This window comes from Pristiophorus japonicus, chromosome 23, assembly GCF_044704955.1.
Source record: "Pristiophorus japonicus isolate sPriJap1 chromosome 23, sPriJap1.hap1, whole genome shotgun sequence".
NCBI lineage: Eukaryota > Metazoa > Chordata > Chondrichthyes > Pristiophoridae > Pristiophorus > Pristiophorus japonicus.
In genome coordinates, this window is record NC_091999.1 from 17,062,186 (window position 1) to 17,080,107 (window position 17,922).

Consider the following 17,922-nt stretch of genomic DNA (forward strand, 5'->3'; position numbering starts at 1 on the left):
TAGAGTCTGCCTCTGTTATTATTGGATCAAGCACTGTCTTTGTTACTTTCAGTGCGCCATGCATTTGCTGTTATTACTCCGGACCCTGTCTCTGGAATTGTTCCACTTGACCTGAAAATAACCTACCCCTGTAGTTCCAGTTCTAGTGCACACCTCTATTATTATAACTGTAGATCTTGTCTCTGGTATATTCTTTCGAGTATGTTTCTGGTATTGTTAAAGTGTTAAAGGCTTCTGTTAGTGTGACACTATCACCTCTTTCAATTATTATTGCCCAAAAATTATTTCAATATTAAAGACTTGTTTCTAGTGTAAAACTAGGCTTTGTGTCAGTTATTAATGCACCATACCCTGTCTCTGTTTATATTACACTGAGCCCTGACACTGTTTATATTACACTACACCCTGACACTGTTTATATTACACTGGGCCCTGTCTCTGTTTATATTACACTGGGCCCGGACACTGTTTATATTACACTGGGCCCGGACACTGTTTATATTACACTGGGCCCTGACACTGTTTATATTACACTACACCCTGTCTCTGTTTATATTACACTGGGCCCTGTCTCTCTTTATATTACACTGGGCCCGGACACTGTTTATATTACACTGGACCCTGTCTCTGTTTATATTACACTGGGCCCTGTCTCTGTTTATATTGCACTGGGCCATGACACTGTTTATATTGCACTGGGCCCTGACACTGTTTATATTACACTAGACCCTGTCCCGGTTTATATTACACTAGACCCTGTCTCGGTTTATATTACACTATACCCTGTCTCGGTTTATATTACACTGAGCCCTGTCTCTGTTTATATTACACTAGACCCTGTCCCTGTTTATATTACACTAGACCCTGTCCCGGTTTATATTACACTAGACCCTGTCTCTGTTTATATTACAGTAGACCCTGTCTATCTTTATATTACACTTCACCCTGTCTGTTTATATTACACTAGACCCTGTCTCGGTTTATACTGGGTCTTTTGTGCTGGCCCAATAGGTGAGTCCAGGCTGGCCCAAAAGTGTGTGCCGCGCCTGGAACCGGGGGGTGAATACGGGGCCTGCGGGCTGTGAGTCGTGGCCTGGGCCCGAGCCCGGGTGTGTGTGAAGCGGATGGTGCGGAGTGTCGTCACTCTGGCCTGGGCCCGCACTCGGGCTGTGTGACCACCCCCTCCCTCCCCGGGGTTTATTTAACCCAAGGGAACTATTTGTTCTGCACTTTGTGACCGACAGGCGACAAGCCCCTCGCACTGTCTAGCCCCCGCTCCCACTGAATCATTCCATGCAGGTGGTGCTGAGAAACAGGACTGGGGTAAGGCACTTCAGCTGCGGGAGGCATGCACTGGGACTGGGGCAAGGCACTTTGGCTGGGGGAGTGCATTTCAAGAGATGGAACCCTGTGAGGTGGAACAAACATTGCAGCGTTTGGGAATGACATGGATTCATTCAGGCCGGGCAGCGGGGATTATTTCAGGGAATAACAGTGGAGTTGTTTTTTGTTTAATCAGATGAAACCCTGTCATTGTGGAACAACCACGCTTCTCGTGTCCTGGACAAGTACATGTGCAATAAGTGTCGTCATCTGGAGGAGCTCGATCTCCGGGTTTCAGAGCTTGGGCAGCAGCGAGTGTCGCTGCATCCGCGAGACTGAGAGCTACGTGGATAGCACCTTTCAGGGGGTCGTCACCTCGCAGCATAAGAGTGTGCAGGCAGAGAGGGAAAAGGTGACTGCCCAGACAGACATGGAGGACCAGGCAGGAAGTGCAGAACACCTCTCAGTGCATCTCACTCTCTGTACTGGTGGTTCCTCAGGGAGTACAGCCAGAGCCAAATCCAAGGCATCATGGGTGGCTCAACTGTACGGAACGGGGGTAAGGGCAAGGTCAGGTAGGCAATAGTGAAAGGGCTTTCAATAGTTCCAGGAACAGACTGACCTTTCTGCGGCCACCGACATAAATCCAGGATGGTCGGTTGTCTTCCTGGTGCCAGGGTCAAGGATATCATTTAGAGGCTGCAGGACATTCTGAGGGGCGAGGGTGAACAGACAGATTCCTGAGGGACTGGGGACTTACAAGCCGGATAAGGTCACACCTCAACAGGGCCCCGACCATTATTCTCCCGGGGGTTTGCTAATGCTGTTGGGGAAGGTTTAAACTTGCTTGGCAGGGGGATGGGAACCTGAGCGTAGATTCAGAAGGGAGAGAAGCAAAGCTTGGAAATGGGAGCAGAATATTCGTATATGAGTTTGGAAGGCAGAGGAAACAAAGGCTAGAAAATCGACAACAAAGGAGTTTGGCTGCGCTTAATGGTATATACTTCAATGCAAGAAGTCTAGGGGATAAGGCAGATAAGCTGAGGTGTTGTTACAGCAGTGAGGAGGGATGAGATGTTGGAAGGCTCATCAAATGAGGCCATATGTGTTGAACTGATGACCAAAAGCGGGGCAATCACAATGTTGGGAGTGTACTATAAACAGTCAGGGAGATAGAAAAGCAAATATGGAGGAAGGTTTCTGAGAAGGCCAAAACCAATAGGGCAGCAATAGTCGGGGATTACAACGACCACAGAATCATCGACATTTACAGCACAGAATGAGGCCATTCGGCCCACTGTGTCTGTACCGGTCGAAAAAGAGCTATCCAGCCTAATCCCACTTTCCAGCTCTTGCTCCACAGCCTTGTGGGTTATGACACTTCCAGTGCATATCCAAGTATGTTTCAAATGTGGTGAGGGTTTCTGCCTCTACCACCCTTTCAGGCAGTGAGTTACAGACCCCCACCAACCTCTGGGTGAAAAGTTTCTGCTCAACTCCCCTCTAATCCTTCTACCAATTACTTTAAATCTGTGCCCCCTGGTTATTGACCTGTCTCCGAAGGGAAATAGGTCAGTTCAGAGAAGGTTCACGAGGTTGATTCCTGAGATGAAGGGGTTGTCATATGAAGATCGGTTGAGCCTGTACTCATTGGAGTTTAGAAGACTGAGAGGTGATATTGAAATGTATAAGATGCTGAGGGGGCTTGACAGGGTCGATGCAGAGAGGATGTTTCCCCTCGTGAGGGAAACTAGAACTAGGATGCATAGTTTCAGAATAAGAGGTTGTCCATTTAAAATGGAAATGAGGAAGAATTTCTCTCCCAGAGGGTCGTGAATCTTTGGAATTCTCTGTCCCAGAGAACTCTGGAGACTGGGTCATTGAACATATTTAAGGTGGAGATCGACAGATTTTTGATAGATAAAGAAGTCGACAGTTTATGCGAATGGGCAGGGAAGTGGAGTTGGGACCAAGATCAGATCAGCCATGATCTTATTGAATGGCGGAGTGGGCTCGAGGGGTCCGATGGCCTACTCCTATTTATTTGTCCTCATGTTCTTGTGCCCTTCCTATCCACTCCATCTGGGACCCTCCATAATTTTGTATGCAGTTCTATCCTCAGTCTCCTCTATTCCAAAGAAATTAACAACAGCCCATCTAAAATTCTTCAGCTAAAATTCTTTAGTCCAGGCAACATCCTTGTAAATCTCATCTGTACCCTCTCCAGTGCAAAGACATATTTCCTGCACTGTGGTAATCAGAACTGTGCGAATACTCTAGCTGTGGTCTAACTAGTGTTTTACACAGTCCTAGCATAACCTCCAGAGTCTGGAACTTGCTGCCTGAAAGAACAGTAGAGGCGGAAACCCTCATCGCATTTACCGAAGTACTTGGATACGCACTGGAAGTGCCGTAACCTACAGGGCTCTGAACCAAGAGCTGGAAAGTGGGATTAGGCTGGATAGCTCTTTTTCAGCCACAGACACAGTGGACCAAATGGCTTCCTTCTGTGTTGTAAACTGCTATGATTCCATGTCACCAATCCCCTCCTGTCTGATATAAACCCACTCCACAGTCACGGACACCAATCCCCTCCTGTCTGATATAAACCCACCCCACAGTCACTGACACCAATCCCCTCCTGTCTGATATAAACCAACCATCATCATAGGCAGTCCCTTGGAGTCGAGGATGACTTGCTTCCATATTACAAATGAGGTCTCAGATGTCTGTTAGGTCCAATGCGGGAGCTACAGTCTCTGTCGCAGGTTGGACAGACGGTGGTTGAAAGTCCGTTGGTTGAACTGCCGGTTTGTTGAAGTGCTTGGGTTGTCGTGTGCTCCTTCCGCCATCAGCACTTGGTCTCCACTTGCTCCAGGTGGAGAGACTCGAAGTGTTCGACGCCCTCACGGATTATTCTCTTCCACTCTGAGCGATCTTGTGCCAGGGATTCCCAGGTGTCGGTGGGGATGTTAAACTTCTTCAAGGAGGCCTTGAGGGTGTCCTTGACTTATGACTTAGGCGACCGAAGGCTGTGCTGACACACAGAAGGTGGTGTTGGCCCTAGTCATTGATATGTGCCCTTGTTGACAGCAGGCTCTCGAGGTATGAAAAATGGACCATTTTGCCAAAGGCCTCATCATGGATTTTGATCATCCGGGGTGGGGTGGGGGTGAAGGGCAGTGCTGTGTGGTGGGGATAGGTTGATAGAGCACCTTTCTTTTACAGAGATGTTTAGTGTAAGGCCTATGCTCTCAGACACTACGGTGAATGTGTTGACGATGGTTTGGAGCTCGTCCTCTGAGTGAGCGCAGACACAAGCATCATCTGCATATTGTAATTCGATGACAGAGGATGGCACGACCTTGGATCTGGTCTGAAGGCGATGGAGGTTGAACAGTTTCCCATTTATTCTGTAGATTATCTCCACTCCAGCAGGAAGCTTACTGACGGTGAGATGTAGCAATGCAGCAAGGAAGATGGAGAAGAGCGTGGGTGTAGTGACACAGCCTTGCTTCACCCCGGTCCGTACATGAATTGGGTCTGTGGTGGATCCATTGCTCAGGATCACAGCTTGCATGTTATCACCAAGCAAGTGGAGGATGGTGACAAATTTTGAGGACAGCCGAATTTGAAAAGTACACCCCATAATCCCTCACGGTTGACAGTGTCAAAGGCCTTGGTCAGGTCAAAGAAGGTTGAATTAACCCCACAGTCACTGACACCAATCTCCTCCCATGTGATATAAACCAATCCTTGTCACTGACACCAAGTGGACTGGGAAAATATGTAAAAGGGTAAGACTGTAGAAATTCAGTGGCAAACATTTAAGGAGATATTTCTTAATCTCAGCAGAGAAATAAAGATACTAAGAGAAGGATGAACCATCCCTGGCTAACGAAGGATGCAAAGGATGGTATCAAATTGAAAAAAAACACATACAATGTTGCCAAGGACAGTGGAAAGCCAGAGGATTGGGAAATGTTTAGAAACCAGCAAAGGACGACTAAAAATAATGATAAAGACAGAGATGATAGCATACGAGATCAAACTAGCAAGAAATATAAAAACAGGCAGTAAGAGCTTCTGCAGAGAGTAGCTAAAGTAAACGTTGATCCTTTTGAGGATGGGACTGGAGAATTAGTAATGGGAAACACAGAAATGGCAGAGACTTTGAACAAATATTTTCTATCGGTCTTCACGATAGAGGACACTAAAAACATCCCAATAGTTGATAAGAGTTATTGCTGGGGGCAAGGACCTTAAAAGAATCACTCTCACTGTCACTGGAGATAAAGTACTCAGCAAACTTATGGGATTAAAGGTGGACAAGTCCCCTGGACATGATGGCATGCATCCCAGGGTCTTAAGAGAAATGGCTGCAGAGATAGTGGATGCACTGGTTGTAATCTACCAAAATTCCCTGAATTCTGGAGCAGTCCCAGTGGACTGGAAACTGGAAACGTAACATCCTTGTTGAAGAAAGGAGGGAGACAGAAAGCAGTAAACTATAGACCAGTTAGCCTACCATCTGTCAATGGGAAAATACTGGAGTCCATCATTAAGGAAGTAGTAGCAGGACATTTAGAAAATCATATTGCAGTCAAGCAGAGTCAGCATAGTTTTATGAAAGGGAAATTATGTTGGACAAATTTGCTGGAGTTGTTTGAAGATGTAACGAGCAGAGTGGATAAAGGACAACCCGTTGATGTTGCATATTTGGATTTCCAGAAAGTATTCGATAAGGTGCCACACAAAAGGTTACTGCACAAGCTAAGAGCTCACGGGGTTGTCGATACTATTTCAGCATGGATCGAGGATTGGGTAACACACAAAACACAGAGTCGGGATAAATGGGTCATTTTCAGGTTGGCAAACTGTAACTGGTGGGGTGCCGCTGGGACCTCAACTATTTATAATTTATATCAATGACTTGGATGAAGGGACCCAGTGTAACGCAGTCAAATTTGCTGCTGATACAAAGATAGGTGGGAAAGCAAGTTGTGAGGAGGACGCAACAAATCTACAAAGTGATATAAACAGGCTCAGTGAGTGGGGAAAAATCTGGCAGATGGACTATAATGTGGTAAATGTCAGGTTATCTCCTTTGGTAGGAAAAATAAAAAAGCAAATTATTATTTAAATGGACGATTACAAAATACTGTTATACAGAGGGATCTGGGGTTTCTTGTACATGGAACTCAAAAAGTTAGTATGCAGGTTCAGCAAGTAATCGGGAAGGCAAATGGAATGCTGGCCTTTATTGCAAGGGGGACGGAGTATAAAAGTCGGGGAGTCCTGCTACAACTGGACAGGGTATTGGTAAGACCACACCTGGAGTACTGCGTACAGTTTTGGTCTGGACTTGTCTCCATTCCCGTGCTGAGGGGATTGCTACACCAGACGGGAGGGCAACCAGGCAGTGAACCTGAAGGTACCTTCTGTGGCTGGGTTCAGTTCTGTACTCCATGCTTCCCCTCCTTCACATCTCTCCCCTCCCCTGAAGGTGCTGACTCTCGCTGGGTTCAGTTTTACAGCGACATTGACCTATTTTGGTCAGAGACACACCTGCTCGGCCCGACGCAAGGTTTCATGACATTTAACAATGCTTCTAAAACATGGTGTTGACAGTGCATTAATACAATTTTGCTCGAATTGTGTGGTTTGTACATCTCAACCACAATGTGTGTGACATTTCCAGAGAAGTGCACACCTCGCGGTCTCAGCTGACTGGTTTACATTCTAGCAGCCGAACATCCTGTCCCATGCGATTTCTTGGAACATTGTCTGTGATGTACTTTATTATTACAGCTCCATCCTCCTGTTGCTCGGGCAACCGGGTTTGCTGCTGTCCGACTTTGCCTATTGCCAGGGTCTTTCGACAGTGAGATTCTAAAATCCAATTTAATCGACAATCACTGGTTGCCCTCTGTCCCCTCCCCTGAAGGTGCTGACCGTGGCTGGGTTCAGTTCTACACTCACTGGTTCCCCTCCACTGAAGGTGCTGACTGTGGCTGGGTTCATTTCGACACTCACTGGTTCCCCTCCCCTGAAGGTGCTGACCGTGGCTGGGTTCAGTTCTACACTCACTGGTTCCCCTCCCCTGAAGGTGTTGACTGTGGCTGGGTTCATTTCGACACTCACTGGTTCCCCTCCCCTGAAGGTGCTGACCGTGGCTGGGTTCAGTGATGCACTCACTGGTTCCCCTCCCCTGAAGGTGCTGACTGTGGCTGGGTTCAGTTATGCACTCACTGGTTCCCCTCCCCTGAAGGTGCTGACTGTGGCTGGGTTCAGTTCTACACTCACTGGTTCCCCTCCCCTGAAGGTGCTGACTGTGGCTGGGTTCATTTCTACACTCACTGGTTCCCCTCCCCTGAAGGTGCTGACTGTGGCTGGGTTCAGTTCCAAACTCATAAGAACATAAATAGGAGTAGGAGTAGGCCATACAGTCCCTCGAGCCGACTGCGCCATTAAATACGATCATGGCTGATCTGACCATGGACTCAGTTCCACTTTCCTGCCCGCTCTCCATCACCCCTTATTCCCTTATCGGTTGATAAACTGTCTATTTCTGTCTCAAATTTATTAAATGACCCAGCTTCCACAGCTCTCTGAGGCAGTGAATTCCACAGATTTACAACTTTGAGAAGAAATTCCTCCTCATCTCAGTTTTAAATGGGCGCTCCTTTATTCTAAGATTATGCCCTCTAGTTCTAGTCTCCCCCATCAGTGGAAACATTCTCTCTGCATCCACCTTGTCAAGCCCCCTCATAATCTTATACGTTTCGATGTGATCACCTCTCATTCTTCTGAACTCCAACCTCCTCAACCTTTCCTCATAAGCCAACCCCCTCATCTCCGGATCAACCTACTGAACCTTCTCTCAACTGCCTCCAAAGCAAGTATATCCTTTCGTAAATATGGAACCCAAAACTGCATGCAGTATTCCAGGTGTGGCCTCACCAATACCCTGTCTAACTGTAGCAAGACTTCCCTGCTTTTATACTCCATCCCCTTTGTAATAAAGGCCAAGAGTCCATTGGCCTTCCTGATCACTTGCTATACCTGCGTACTAACATTTAGCATGTCAGGCACAAGTTCCCCCAGGTCCCGTATACTGCAGCAGTTTGCAATTTTTTTCCATTAAATAATAACTTGCTCTTTCATTTTTTTCTGCCAAAGTGCATGACCTCACACTTTCCAACATTATATACTATCTGCCAAATTTTTGCCCACTCACTTAGCCTGTCTATGCCCTTTTGCAGATTTTTTGTGTCCTCCTTACACATTGCTTTTCCATGATCTTTGTTTCATCAGCAAACTTGGCTGCATTACACTCGGCCCGTTCTTCCAAGTTGTTAATATAGATTGTAAATAGTTGGGGTCCCAGCACTGATCCCTGCAGCACCCCACTAGTTACTGGTTGCCAACCTGAGAATGAACCATTTATCCCAATACTCTGTTTTCTGTTAGTTAGCCAATCCTTTGTACATGCTAATATATTGCTCCCAACCTCCTCAATATTTCCTCATAAGTCAACCCCCTCATTTACGGAATCAACATTGTGAACCTTCTCTGAACTGCCTCCTCTCCTCCACTGAAGATGCTGACTCTGTCTGGTTTCACTTCTAAACTCACTTGTTCCCATCCCTCTCCTCCCCTGAAGGTGCTTACTCTGGCTGGGTTCAGTTCGGCAATCACTGGTTTCCCCTCCCCTGAATGTGCTGACTCTGGCTGGGGTCAAGTCTACACTCACTGGTTCCCCTCCCTCTCGTCTCCTGTAGGTGTAGACTCTGGCTGGGTTCAGTTCGACACTCGGTTCCCTTCGCATTCCTCCTCTGAATGTGCTGACTCTGGCTGGGTTGAGTTCTACACTCACTGGTTCCCCTCCCCTGAAGTTACTGACTCTGGCTGGGTTCAGTTCTACACTCACTGGTTCCCCTCCCCTGAATGTGCTGACTCTGGCTGGGTTCAGTTCTACACTCACTGGTTCCCCTCCCCTGAAAGTACTGACTCTGGCTGGGTTCAGTTCTACACTCACTGGTTCCCCTCCCCTGAATGTGCTGACTCTGACTGGGTTGAGTTCTACACTCACTGGTTCCCCTCCCCTGAAGGTACTGACTATGGCTGGGTTCAGTTCTACACTCACTGGTTCCCCTCCCCTGAAGGTGCTGACTCTTGCTGCGTTCAGTTCTACAATCTGTTTCCCCTCCCTCTCCTCCCCTGAAGGTACTGACTCTGTCTGGTTTCAGTTCTGCACTCACTAGTTAACATAAGAACATAAGAAATAGGAGCAGGCATAGCCCATACAGCTCCTCGAGCCTGCTCCTCTATTTAATACGATCATGGCTGATCCGATCATGGACTCGGGTCCACTCCCCTGTCCGCTCCCCATAACCACTTATTCCCTTAGCGTTTATGAATCTCTGTTTCTGTCTTAAATTTATTCAATGTCCCGGCTTGCACAGCTCTCTGAGGCAGTGAATTCCACAGATCCACAACCCTCTGCGAGAAGAAATGTCTTCTTTTAAGTGGGCGGCCCCTTATTCTAAGATTATGCCCCGTAGTTCTAGTCTCCCCATTATCAGTGGAAATTCCTCTCATCATCCACCTTGTCAAACCCCCCTCATAGGGCCCAAGTTTCCACATGATTGGCACCTGATTTTTAGGAGCAACTGGTGGAGAACGGACTATCTTAGAAATCGCAATTCTCCACTTTTTTTTCTTCAGTTCTAGTGAGGTAGAACAGTTCTACTTTAGAACAGAATTTTTTCTTCAAAATGGGGCGTATCCGGCCACTGACGCCTGATTTCAAAGTTTCCACAGTGAAAATGTACTCCAAACTAAAGTAGAATGGAGCAAGTGAAGATTTTTGTAGAACTGAAAAAACCTGTTCTACACATTAAAAAATCAGATGCAGGTTACAAATTAGGCATCCAGAACGAGGTCAGGGGGGAAGGGAACTCATTAAATTCTACAATCAGTCCTCATTAAAACTTTTACAAATATTATACAAATAAATCCAAACTGAATAAACATTTATAAGCAAAGAAAAGATTAAATAAACCATCTTCCTACCTGTGTGAAAGTGCTTCAGCCATTGTTCGAAGGAAACCGCCGTTTGTTGCTGCGCAGGGGAGGGAGGGGAAGGAGACAGCGGCTTGTTGCCGCGCAGGGGAGGGAGGGGAAGGAGACAGTGGCTTGTTGACGCGCAGGGGAGGGAGGGGAAGGAGACAGTGGCTTGTTGCCACGCAGGGGAGGGAGGGGAAGGAGACAGCGGCTTGTTGCCACGCAGGGGAGGGAGGGGAAGGAGACCAGTTTGTTGCCATGGAGGGAGGGGAAGGAGACCGGTTTGTTGCCGCGGAGGGAAGGGAGGGGGAGGAAACCGCCGTTTGTTGCCGTGGAGGGGACGGGGGGAGGAGACAGTGAGAAGGATAGCCTCAGTGCTGATGTGCTGATGGCAATTTGGTTCAATTAAAAAATGTTGAAAAATTAAACAGCTACAAAGAACTACAAAAATGGCCGAGTGCCAATGTTTGTTTTCACACTGAGCATGCGCGAACGCTCCAACGCGCATGCGCAACGGCAGGTAAAAACTAATTTAAATAGTACCCGTCCCCTCCCACTTACAAAATCGGAGCGAGTGTAGGCTCCGCCCCCTTGGCGCCGCGCCAAACAGACAAGGAGCTGCAAAGCGCTCGAGAATAGCGCGTTTTTTTTCTGGCACCGTTTTGGGTGCGAAAAACGGGCGCCCAGCTCGGAGGGGCGCCCGTCTTTTATCCTGTGGAAACTTGGGCCCATAATCTTACACGTTTCATTAAGACCACCGCTCATTCTTCTGAATTCCAATGAGTAGAGGCCCAACCTCAACATTTTCTCAAAAGTCAACCCCCTCATCCCTGCAATCAACCTTGTGAAAATTCTCTGAACTGCCTCCAAAGCAAGTAGATCCTTTCCGAAATATGGAAACCAAAACTGCACGCAATATTTCAGGTGTGGCCTCATCAATACCCTGTACAACAGTAGCAAGACTTCCCTGCTTTTATACTCCATCCCCTTTGCAATAAAGGCCACGATTCCATTGGCCTTCCTGATCACTTGCTGTACCAGCATATCCTTTTATGTTTCATGCACAAGTACCTCCAGGTCTCGCTGTACTGCAGCACTTTGCAACCTTTCAACATTTAAATAATAACTTGCTGTTTAATTTTTTTCTGCTGAAGTGCATGACCTCACACTTTCCAACATTATACTCTGTCTGCCAAATTTATGCTCACTCACTCAGCCTGCCTGTGTCCTTTTGCAGAATTTGTGTCCCTGCCTCACACCTTGCTTTTCCTCCCATCATTGTATCATCAGCAAACTTGGCTTCATTACACTCGGTCCCTTCTTCCAAGTCATTAATATGGATTGTAAATAGCTGGAGTCTCAGCACTGATCCCTGCGACACCCCACTAATTACTGATTGTCAACTCGAGAAACAACCATTTATCCTGACTCTCTGTTTTCTGTCAGTCAGCCAATCCTCCACCCATGCTAATATATTACCCCCAACCCCGTGAACTGTTATCTCCTCCCTGTCCCCCCCACCCCCTGAAGGTACTGACTCTGGCTGGGTTCAGTTCGACACTCACTGGTTTCCCCCGCCTCCTGAAGGTGCTGACTCTGGCTGGGTTCAGTTCTACACTCACTGGTTCCCCTCCCCTGAAGGTACTGACTCTGGCTGGGTTCAGTTCAACACTCATAGGTTCCCCTCCCCTGAAGGTGCTGACTCTGGCTGGGTTCAGTTCTACACTCACTGGTTCCCCTCTCCTGAAGGTACTGACTCTGTCTGAGTTCAGTTCTACACTCACTGGTTCCCCTCCCCTGAAGGTACTGACTCTGGCTGGGTTCAGTTCCAGACATTGACATCATTCACTTTGTTCCTGCACCAAGATGGTGCATGCGCTCTGCTACTCACTGAATCAAAATAGCGGAGCGCTGAGCCTGCCTTCCTGCACGAAGATGGCCGCCGTTAGCCTGGGCCTGTGACCGGGAGAAAGCCTCGAAGCTGCAACCACCGATATTCCGGTTATTATTCCGGGCTTACAGCGGGCATCGGTTGTTATGAAGCCTCCCTGGCTCCCCGCTGATCCATTACTCCGCTCTGTCCTGCTGAAAAGGACACTTCTGAGGAGCCTATCCAAAACGTGTCGATTACGTCATTACACGCACCGCGCATGCTCCAAACACAGCCAGGACCCGCGCCTGCGCACTGAGCTCCTGTAGTCTGGGTGCAGCACATTCTCCCATCCAGGGCATGCTGGGTACATAAGACCATGAGAAATGGGAGCAGGAGTGGGCCACCCGGACCCCTGAGCCTGCTCCCCATTCAATAGGGTGATGGCTGGTCTGATCATAGACTCAGCTCCACTTCCCTGCCCACTCCCCAGAACCCTTCACTCCCTTACCACACCTGGAGTCCTGTGCACTGTTTTGGTCTCCTTCTCTCAGGAAGGATATCCTTGCCTTACTTAGATACAGAGTAAAGCTTCCTCAACACTATCCCACGAGACATTCCAAGGTGAGATATGGAGTATATCTCCCTCAACCTGTCCCATGCATTCCAGAGTGGATACTGCATTGGTTAGATAATGAATAAAGCTCACTCTACACGATCCTATCAAACATTCCCAGGATAGGTACAGCACGAATTAAATATACAGTAAATCCGTGCCAAAGGAACTGTACCCCAGTGAGAGTCAGTGCCAGAGGAAACTACAGCATGGGATAGATAGAGAATAAAGCTCCTTCTACACTGTTCTGAACAATCCCAGGGCAGGTAAAGCACGGGTTAGATGATCATAGCCGGTCCCTCGAACGAGGATTATTTGTTTCGACATGAGTTCACAGATGTTTCAATGAAGGACCCAATGTTCCAGTCCTGACCTCCAATTGAGGAGGTGGAAGATGCCTATGGGTGAATTATTTTTAACGTGTGGTGACCGTTGCACACCAGCCACTACACGGGCATGACAGAGCTAGGATTGGTCCAGTGGCAAGGGTTAATCCGGATTACTGGAGACCTGTTTTGCTGTACGGAGCTAGTGTGCACAAATATAACAGTGTGGGCTGGTCCGTGCTGCCCCTGGGCTCTCGCCTCTTTTACGCCCGGTACCCTCATTCGCCGCACCTCAGCCACGATCTCTCGCCACTCCTCCACCACAAACATTCGCTTCACCTCCGCCACGATCCCTCTCCGCTTCCCCTCCAAAAAACACTCGCCACACCTCCGCCACAATCTCCTGCCCCATCTCTGCACCAAACATTCACTGAACCTCCATCACGATCACCCACCAAATCTCAGGCATGCTCCCTCATCACGCCTCTGCCCCGATCACGCCGCCAATTTGATTCACTGAGCAGCACAGCGCATGCGCGGCCATCTTGGTGCAGGAAGAAAGTGAATGATGTCAGTGTCTGGAACTGAACCCAGCCAGAGTCAGCACCTTCAGGGGAGGGGAACCAGTGAGTGTAGAACTGAACCCAGCCAGAGTCAGTACCTTCAGGTGAGGGGAACCAGTGAGTGTAGAACTGAACCCAGCCAGAGTCAGTACCTTCAGGGGAGGGGAAGCAGTGAGTGTAGAACTGAACCCAGCCAGAGTCAGCACCTTCAGGTGAGGGGAACCAGTGAGTCTAGAACTGAACCCAGCCAGAGTCAGTACCTTCAGCGGAGGGGAACCAGTGAGTGTAGAACTGAACCCAGCCAGAGTCAGCACCTTCAGGTGAGGGGAACCAGTGAGTCTAGAACTGAACCCAGCCAGAGTCAGTACCTTCAGCGGAGGGGAACCAGTGACTGTCGAACTAAACCCATCCATAGTCAGTACCTTCAAGGGAGAGGAACCAGTGACAGTGGAACTAAACCTAGCCAGAGTCAGCATCTTCAGCGGTGGGGAAAGAGGGGAGGGACGGAGAGGACCCAGTGATTGCAGAAATGACACCAGCCAGAGACCGCCCCATCAGGGGAGAAGAGGTACGGGAACCAGTGAGTGCGGAACTGAACACAGCCAGACTCAGCATCTTCAGCGGAAGTGGGGAACCAGTGAATGTCGACCTGAACCCAGCCACAGTCAGAACGTTCAGGGGAGGAGAGGGACGGGAACCAGTGAGTGTAGAACTGAACCCAACCAGAATTGGTGGTGAAAACTGGGAGTGGAGGAGAAACAGGCTAGAAATGTGTGTTGATTTGGATTTCAGTGCTGCAGGAGGGACAATGTGTGCGACAGGGATGTACAGCTTTGGAAAAAAAAAGAGAGGAAAGAATGTTCAATGGAAGCTAGATGTGTATATCCTGAATTTGTGTCTTGTACTGACAGTGATGAGTTTTGTTATCTCCTTTTACAGCATATTAGAAGGGGAGATTTTCAGACAGGAAACACAAACCAAACATCATGTCAAGATCTGATGGAGCCAATCGATTCATCGATTCATCGAATATAATCGGCTTTGAAAGAGGAAGGAGAAATGTTTGTCTGTTCTGTCGTTGCGAAAAGATTTCAAATATCTGTGTGACTGGAAAAGCACCGAGACACACAAACCCGAGTGAGTGTTCCAGTGCACTGCCTGTGGAAAGAGCTTTAACCAGTTACACAGCCTGAAGAAACATCGCACCATTCACAGCGAGGAGAAACTGTAAACGTGTTGTGTGTGTGGGCGAGGCTTCAACTGATCGTCCAACCTGGAGAGTCACAAGGATACCCGCACCATGGAGAAACCGTGGCAATGTGGGGACTGTGGGAAGGGATTCAGATCACCATCTGTCCTGGAAATTCATCAACACAGTCACACTGGGGAGAGGCCGTTCACCTGCCCTGAGTGTGGGAAGCGATTCACTCAGTCATCCGACCTGCTGAAACACCAGCGAGTTCACACTGGGGAGAGGCCGTTCACTTGCTCGGAGTGTGGGAAGGGATTCACTCAGTCATCCCACCTGCAGTCACACCTGCGAGTACAAACTGAGGAGAGGCCGTTCACCTGCTCTGAGTGTGGGAAGGGATTTACTTGTTCATCCAACCTGCTGGCACACCAGCGAGTTCACACTGAGGAGAGGCCGTTCACCTGCTATGAGTGTGGGAAGGGATTCACTTGTTCATCCAACCTGCTGAGACACCAGCGAGTACACACTGGGGAGAGGCCGTTCACCTGCTCGGAGTGCGGGAAGGGATTCACTCAGGCATCCCACCTGCTGAAACACCAGCGAGTTCACAAGTGACTGCAGGAGTTGGATTCTGCTGTTATTGAGGCTGTTAATCACATCCCGACTGAACCATGTTCATTCTGACAGTTGGGGCTTGTCTCTGTTGATGTTAATAACCCGATAATTGGGCTGGACTTTAATATTCTGGATATATTGCTGATTGTGTTCTCAGGGCTGCAGTGTCCATTTAAGAAACACTGTGGGTTATCTTTCCCCTTAATTCAGCAATTCTCAACAGAAATTTACTTTGCAATAAATTTATGAACTTTTACTTTAACCCTAACTTGATCTTTGGTACAAAATCTACAATAGTGTGTGAAAGTTTCCACTGAATAAAATCTCCAATTGGAAAGAGCTTGCTGACAATTCTTAATGACTTGCTCATTACACACAGTGGCCCCTCCATATCCACCAGAAAGAAGGGGAATAGGAATTGGGGAATCAGTGTACCCAAATGTTGTCCTTCCCATCTGGGTGTGTCAATCCTCTCGGCACGAGAATGGAGACAAGTCCAGACCAAAACTGTGCACAGTAGCCCAGGTGTGGTCTTACAGTTGTAGCAGGACTTCCCTACTTTTAGACTCCATCCCCTTTGCAATAAAGGCCAGCATTCAGTTTGCCTTCCTGATTATTGCTGTACCTGCATGCAAACATTTTGAGTTTCATGTACAAGAATCCCCAGATCTCTCTGTATAACAGCATTTTATAATCGTCCACATCTAAATAATAATTTGCTTTTTTTTTCCTACCAAAGTAAAGCACCTGTAAAATTTAACCCATCTGCCAGATTTTTGCCCACTCATTGAACCTATCTATATTCCTTTGTAGATTCTTTGCGACCTCCTCACAACTTGCTTTCCCACCTATCTTTGTACCATCGGCAAATTTGGCTATGTTACAATCGGTCCCTTCATCCAAGTCATTAATATAAATTGTAATTAGTTGAGGCCCCAGTACTTATCACTGTGGCACCCCACTAGTTATTGTTTGCCAACCTGAAAATGACCCATTTATCCGGACTCTCTGTTTTCTGTTAGGTCAGCAATCCTCTATCCATGCTGATATATTACACCCAACCCCGTGAGCTCTTAGCATGTGCAGTAATATTTTGTGTGGCACCTTATTGAATGCTTTCTGGAAATCAAAATATACAACATCAAGTGATTCTCCCTTATCCACTCTGCTCGTTACATCCTTAAACAACTACAGAAAATTTGTCAAACATGATTTTCCTTTCATAAAATCATGCTAATTCTGCCTAACTGCAGTATGGTTTTCTAAATGTTCTGCTCGTACTTCCTTAATGATGAACTCGAGTGTTTTCCCACTGACAGATGGTAGGCTAACTGATGTATAGTTTCCTGCTCTCTGTCTCGCTCCTTACTTGAATAGGCATGTTACATTTGCAGTTTTCCAGTCCACTGGGACCTCTCCAGAATTCAGGGAATTTTGGTGGATTACAACCAATGCATGCACTATCTCTGCAACTAATTATTTTAAGACCTGAGGATGCATGCCATCAGGTCCAGAGGACTTGTCCACCTTTAGTCACATTAGTTTGATTAGCACTTTATCTGTAGTGATAGTGATTGTTTTAAGTCATCCCCCCAACTCCCCCTCCGCAATAGCTCCTTGGTTATCAACTGTTGGTATGTTTTTAGTGTCCTCTACCGTGAAGCCTAATACAAAATATTCGTTCAAAATCTCTGCCATTTCCGTGTTTCCCATTAGTAAATCTCCAATGTCAATCTCTAAGCGAGCAATGTTTACTTTAGATACTCGTTTCCTTTTTATATCCCTGTAGAAGCTCTTGCTGTCTGTTTTTATATTTCTTGCTAGTTTGCTCTCATCTGCTATCTTATCTGTCTTTTTCATTTTTTAGTCGTCCTTTGCAGGTTTTTAAAAATTCCCAATCCTCTGGCCTTCCACTGTCCTTCACAACATTATCTGCCATTTTTTCCAATTTGATACCATCCTTTACTTCCATGACGACACTTGTTGCACACGTGATTGACCAGGACACGAGAAGTGTGGTTGCTCCACAACGACAGGGTTTCGTCTGTTTCAACAGAAACAACTACACTGTGTTATTTCCAGAAATAATCCCCACTGTCTGGCCTGAATGAATCCATGTCACTACCAAATGCTGCAATGTATCCTCCACCCCACAGAGTTCCGTCTGTTTAAAGCCACGACAGAAATGTCCCATTTCCTCCTGGAGTTTGAGGGACATCAGCTTTAACAATGGGGCAGAGTTTCAGCCAATGAGCGAGATCCAGACCCAGCCCCGCCCACTGGGGGGCTGCAAGCCCCACCTCTCGTACACTGTGATTGGTTGGAGGATCAACCGCCTGCCTGGTCCT

The 17,922-nt window shown here is 47.5% G+C and overlaps 1 protein-coding gene and 1 pseudogene across 1 annotated transcript in view; one reads left to right on the forward strand and one right to left on the reverse strand.

Annotated features, from left to right (window-relative positions):
- The window catches only part of LOC139235407 (zinc finger protein 850-like), a gene marked incomplete at its 5' end in the record, with an annotated part of 112,392 nt that overhangs the window by 58,266 nt on the left and 36,204 nt on the right, over positions 1 to 17,922 (reverse strand). The window lies entirely within an intron of this gene.
- The window catches only part of LOC139235311 (zinc finger protein 229-like), a 29,681-nt pseudogene continuing 26,835 nt past the window's right edge, over positions 15,077 to 17,922 (forward strand).